Source organism: Schistocerca americana, chromosome 8 (genome assembly GCF_021461395.2).
Source record: "Schistocerca americana isolate TAMUIC-IGC-003095 chromosome 8, iqSchAmer2.1, whole genome shotgun sequence".
Classification (NCBI taxonomy): Eukaryota; Metazoa; Arthropoda; class Insecta; order Orthoptera; family Acrididae; genus Schistocerca; species Schistocerca americana.
The window spans coordinates 209,571,404-209,577,753 of NC_060126.1; the positions used below are offsets into that span (position 1 = coordinate 209,571,404).

Genomic DNA, 6,350 nt, shown 5'->3' on the forward strand with positions numbered 1-6,350 from the left:
GCACTCTTCTTTTAAAAATGAAATTCCAGAAGCTTCTCTTCTCACCTGCTCTTTCCAGAACCACGTCGTTTGTGACCTTGTCGATCCATTTTATTTTGAGCATGCGTCTATAGCACCACATTTCAAAAGAATTTAGCTTCTGCTGTTCCTCTGTCCCGAGAGTCCATGTTTCACTCCCATAGCATGCCACACTCCACACATATGATTTCAAAAATCTTTTCCTGGTTTCAAGGCTGATGCTCTTAGATGTTAATATGTTTTTCTTCTTGTTAAAAGCAGCCTTTGCTTCTCACTTCTGCCTTGCTCCTTCCATCCCTGGTAATATTACTGCCCAGATAAGTAAATTTATCAACTTGTTCAAACAGTTCATTGCCTACATGAACTTGGACTTTCACTTGACCTTCTTTGTCGAATGCCATTACTTTTGTTTTTGCTTTATTAATTCTCATATTATATTCTTCACCCATAACTTTATCCATTTTATTCAGTAGGACTACAAGATCTTCACTTTCAGCCAGGACAGCTATATCATCGGCATATCTTATCATATCTATTCTTTGGCCATGAATTACTACACCTGTCTGTGAATTTTCCCTTACTTTTTTCAGCGCCTCTTCAATGTATACGTTAAAGATAACAGGGGATAGTGCGCAACCTTGTCGGACACCTTTCCGTATCTGCACCTCTTCTTGTTTTGTCCGCCCACGGATAACTGCTGTCTCGTTTTTGTACAGGTTCCATATCATTTTTCGATCTTTATGCTCTATTCCTACTTTTTTGTGTACCTCAAACATCTTATCCCATTTAACATTATCAAAGGCTTTCTCTACATCTACGAAAGCTATGTATGTTTTCAGGTTCTTATCTAGTCGTTTCTATATTATTAGTTTTAGAGCCTAGAACTAAGAACTAGTTAAACCTAACTAACCTAAGGACATCACACACAACCATACCCGAGGCAGGATTCGAACCTGCGACGGTAGCAGCAGTGCGGTTCCAGACTGCAGCGCTTAGAACCGGACGGTCACTCCGGTCGGCTACTGGGTATTAGAGGTACCGGTGTGTAGAGAAATCTGGACCACTACCTCTGAAGGTCTCATTGTATGGTGGTACAACATGCAATGTGTGATTTTCATGAGCAATAAAAAGGGCAGAAATGATGTTTATGTTGGTCTCTATTCCAATTTTCTGTACAGGTTCCGGAACTCTCGGAACCGAGACGATGCAAAACTTTTTTTGATGTATGTACGATTGAATAAAAGGTCTCTAGCATGGAAACCATGCATTTTCGGACGTAAGTTCATTAGACTTTTTTGTTCCGTACCTTATACTTGATAAATACTTAGAATTTGTGCCAGGTGGAAAAAATCACCCTGTATAGTTTTTAACATGACTGACGAAAATTTTTATCTTTAGTGTATCTAGGCATTTTTATCATCAGCAACTCTTTCATCTTGGGCGTCATTGCCATTTGGCTCCAAGGTTGCGTTTTATTCCCTCTACCGTACATCTACAAAGCAGATATGCCCAAATGCAGACTTCCCATCCGTTGTGTCTTGGCTGGTAGTGATTCAAATAAGTATGAACGTGACGGTGAAACGAAACAAGTACGGTCTCCCACCAATATAAGTGACAGGCTGACTCTTACTCTAGGAAGTCACGGACTGTGCTGACCCGAACCCTGGCGGAGCGCGCGGCAGGTGTTGGACTCACCGCGCCGGCTCACTGGCCGTACACCTCGACGACGAAGTGGAAGCCGCGGCTGAAGTCTGACTTGAAGCTGAGCTCGACGAAGTGGTGGCCGACGCCGCCGCGCGCCACCCGCGGGTAGCCGCCGTAGCCGTCGCGCCGCTGGTCCAGCACGCGCACGCAGTGGATGGTGCGCTGGTCGCGCCCGTTCTGCGGGTAGAACCACGTCGCCTCGGCGAAGCCCAGCGGCCGGAACTCGGCCTTCACCTCGGAGCGCGCCAGCAGGCGGTCCCCCGGCTGCGGCTGGCAGTCCAGCAGGTCGTGCGCCTCGGCGTCTGCCAACACAGACGCGTGCCCGCTTTGGCCATCCTACGCCCGGTGCTCGGAATTCTCTTAAATCTCTTCCGCTACATACACTACTGGGCATTGAACTTGCGACACCAAGAAGAAATGCAGATGATAAACAGGTATTCATTGGTCAATTATATTATACTAGAACTGACATGTGATTACATTTCACGCAGTTTGGGTGCATAGATCCTGAGAAATCAGTAACCACAACAACCACCTCTGGCCGTAATAACGGCCTTGATACGCCTGGGCATTGAGTCAAACAGAGCTTGGATGGGGTGTACAGGTACAGCTGCGTATTGTGACGAGCCAGTTGCTCGTCCACCATTGACCAGCCGTTTTCAATTGGTTAGAGATCTCGAGAATGTGCTGGCCAGGGCGGCAGTCGAACATTTTCTGTATCCAGAAAGGCCCCTACAGGACCTGCAACAAGCGGTCGTGCATTATCCTGCTGAAATGTAGGGTTTCGCAGGGATCGAATGAAGGGTAGAGCCACTGGTCGCAACACATCTGAAATGCAACGTCCACTGTTCAAAGTGCCGTCAATGCGAACAAGAGGTGGCCGAGACGTGCAACCAATGCCACCCCATACTATCACGCCGGGTGATACGCCAGTATGGCGATGACGAATAAACGCTTCCAATGTGTGTTCACCTCGATGTCGCCAAACACGGATGCGACCATCATGATGCTGTAAACAGAACCTGGATTCATCCGAGAAAATGACGTTTTGCCATTCGTGCACCCAGGTTCGTCGTTGAGTACACCATCGCAGGTGCTCCTGTCTGTGATGCAGCGTCAAGGGTAACCGCAGCCGTGGTCTCCGAGCTGATAGTCCGTGCTGCTGCAAACGTCGTCGAACTGTTCGTGCAGATGATTGTTGTGTTGCAAACGTCCCCTTCTGTTGACTCAGGGATCGAGACGTGGCTTCACGATCCGTTACAGCCATGCGGATAAGATGCCTGTCATCTCGACTGCTAGTGATACGAGGCCGTTGGGATCCAGCACGGCGTTCCGTATTATCTTCCTGAATCCACCGATTCCATATTCTGCTAACAGTCATTGGATCTCGACCAACGCGAGCAGCAATGTCGCGATACGATAAACCGAAATCGCGATAGGCTACAATCCGACTTCTATCAAAGTCGGAAACGTGACGGTTCGCAGTTTTCTTCCTTACACGGGGCATCTCAACAACGTTTCACCAAATAACGCCGGTCAACTGCTATTTGTGTATGAGAAATCGGTTGGAAACGTTCCTCATGTCAGCACATTGTAGGTGTCGCCACCGGCGCCAACCTTGTGTGAATTCTCTGAAAAGCTAATCATTTGCATATCACAGCATCTTCTTCCTGTCGGTTTAATTTCGCGTCTGTAGTACGTCATCTTCGTGGTGTATCAATTTTAATGGCCAGTAGTGTAAAACCGACAAACATCAGGGACCGGTTCCTGACTGGAAATAGAGGAAAATAGCCCTTATGAATATGTGTCCGGAATGCATTGTTATCACGGTAGATGGCGCTGGCGAATGAAAGTTCCTCTGACCACGCGTCGTGTGTTTCATGTGTGTTGCAGGTTGTGTGATTGTCGCAGTTTACTGTAAGCAGACGAAAACGGTCGAGAAGCAGCACGGCTGTCACAAAACGAGTGCACCTACAGACACTATCCATATCACACGCATTTGGCGGACCGGGTTCAGCAGGATACTGAGACGAACCCCAGTACAAGCTCCAGGCAAGTGGCCCGCCACGATGGTGTAAGCCAAACTACTGTTATGTGTCTCCTGCACGATAGCTACCTCTGTCCCTATCGCCTGCAGTGACTCCAGTGGTTATCAGAAGCGGACTTCCTTGTCTGGGAAGGATTTTGTTCCGGTACGATTTGGTCTTATTGCACATGCACCGTCCTTCTGTAGACATGTTCATACAGCACTCTTTTTCTCCATTTCCAGTGAGAATTTCGTTCCTGCAGTTTGTCAGTTCTATTAATGTTGTCGTTGTTGTGGTCTTCAGTCCTGAGACTGGTTTGATGCAGCTCTCCATGCTACTCTATCCTGTGCAAGCTACTTCATCTCCCAGTACCTGCTGCAACCTACATCCTTCTGAATCTGCTTAGTGTATTTATCTCTTTGTCTCCCTCTATGATTTTTTTACCCTCCACGCTGCCCTCCAATACTAAATTGGTGATCCCTTGATGCCTCAGAACATGTCCTACCAACCGATCCCTTCTTCTTGTCTAGTTGTGCCACAAACTCTTCTTCTCCCCAGTGCTATTCGATAACTCCTCATTACTTATGTGATCTACACATCTAATCTTCAGCATTCTTCTGTAGCACCACATTTCGAAAGCTCCAAACTATTTATCGTCCATGCTTCCCTTCCATACATGGCTACACTCCATACAAATACTTTCAGAAACAACTTCCTGACATTTAAATCTATACTCGATGTTAACAAATCTTTCTTCTTCTATTAATATTCCCCTGTGTATCGAACATAAACAGCGTCGAGTGTTGAGTGATCACCGTGGAGATACTACACAGTCGTGCTCACATACAGCGTTATCATCACCTGACAGAGCAAGAAATTAGTTTCATTCTGGGTTTCCATTTCTCCATCTGGTCGAATCATGCAATATCTTCAGTTTTGAGGCATTCAGATGTGACAGTTGTCTAATGTTGGTCTCCATTAAAACTTGTCGCCAGGCACACTCGTCATACTTCCGGTCGACCACATCTGAAAACCCAAGTATCATCACCGAATTCGGAACAAAGCACGCCTTAACCGTTTTACAGCCAAAGAAACTGTTATAGGCATGCGTATTCAAATACCGAGATATATAAACTGGCCTAATACGACGCTGCGGTGGAGAGCGCCTATAAACAGTAATACAAGTGTGTGGCGCAGTTGTTAGATCGGTTACTACTGCTACAATGGCAAGTTATCAAGACGTGAGTGAGTTTGAAAAATCTATCCTCCAGAAGAGGCCATGAAGGCCCAACGTTACCGACCGGCCGCCGTGTCATCCTCAGCTCATAGGCGCCACTGGATGCGGATATGGAGGGGCACGTGGTCAGCACGTCGCTCTCCCGGCCGTATGTCAGTTTCCGAGATCGGAGTTGCTACTTCTCAATCAAGTAGCTCCTCAGTTTGCCCCACAAGGGCTGAGTGCACCCCGCTTGCCAACAGCGTTCGGCAGACTGGATGGTCACCCATCCAAGTGCTAGCCCAGCCCGACAGCGCTTAACTTCGGTGATCTGACGGGAACCGGTGTTACCACTGCGGCAAGGCCGTTGGCAAGTGAGTTTGAACATGATGTTATAGTCGGCACATGAGCGATGGGACACAGCATTTTGCCGGACGACCATTTCACGAGTGTACCGCGAATATCAGGAATCCGGTAAAACATCAAATCTCCGACATCGCTGCGGCGGGGAAAAATCCTGCAAGAACGGGACCAACAATGACTAAAGAGAATCGTTAAACGCGACATATGTGGAACCCTTCTGCAAATTGCTGTAGACTTCAATTTTACGTCATCAACAAGCCTCAGCATGCGAGCCATTCATCGATATGGGGTTTCCTAGCCAAAGACCCACTCGTGTACCGGTACCGTTGATGACTGCACGACACAAGCGTTTACGCCTCGCCTGGGCCAGTCAACACCGCCATTGTACTGTTGATAACTGAAAACACATTGCCTGGTCGGATGAGTCTCATTTCAAATTGTATCGAGCGGATAGTTGTGTACGGGTATGGACACAACCTCATGAATCCATGGATTCAGCATGTCAGCAGTGGACCGTTCAAGCTGGTGGAGCCTCTATAATGATGTGGGGTGTGCATTTAAGAGAGATATGGTATCCCTGATTCGTGTAACGACTGACGGCTGACACGGACGACACATCCTCTTTGATCACCTGGATCTATTCATGTCCATTGTGCATTCCGACGCACTTGGACAATTACAGCAGGACAATGCGACACCCTACATGTCCAGAGTTGCTACAGAGTGTCTCCAGGAACACAAGGCTGAGTTTGAATACTTCCGCTGTCCACTAAACCTCCCTGACATGAACATTAATGAGCATATCTGGGATGCCCTGCAACGTGCTGTTCGGAAGAGATCTCCACCCCTCGTACTCTTACGGATTTATGGGCAGCCCTGCAGGTTTCGACAATTTTTGTGAAATTACAAGTTGAAAATACTGAACCTCCCTTCAAGTTTTATTGTCACATGTACAGCCAACTATCTTCTAACACTATAGTCACAGCATCTCCCACGGCATATTTAAGAATAGCAGCACCGGA

At 47.3% G+C, this 6,350-nt stretch overlaps 1 pseudogene; it reads right to left on the minus strand.

The window, feature by feature from the left end:
• Positions 1-5,219: 5,219 nt before the first annotated feature.
• Positions 5,220-5,337, minus strand: LOC124546085 (annotated as a pseudogene).
• Positions 5,338-6,350: the final 1,013 nt, after the last annotated feature.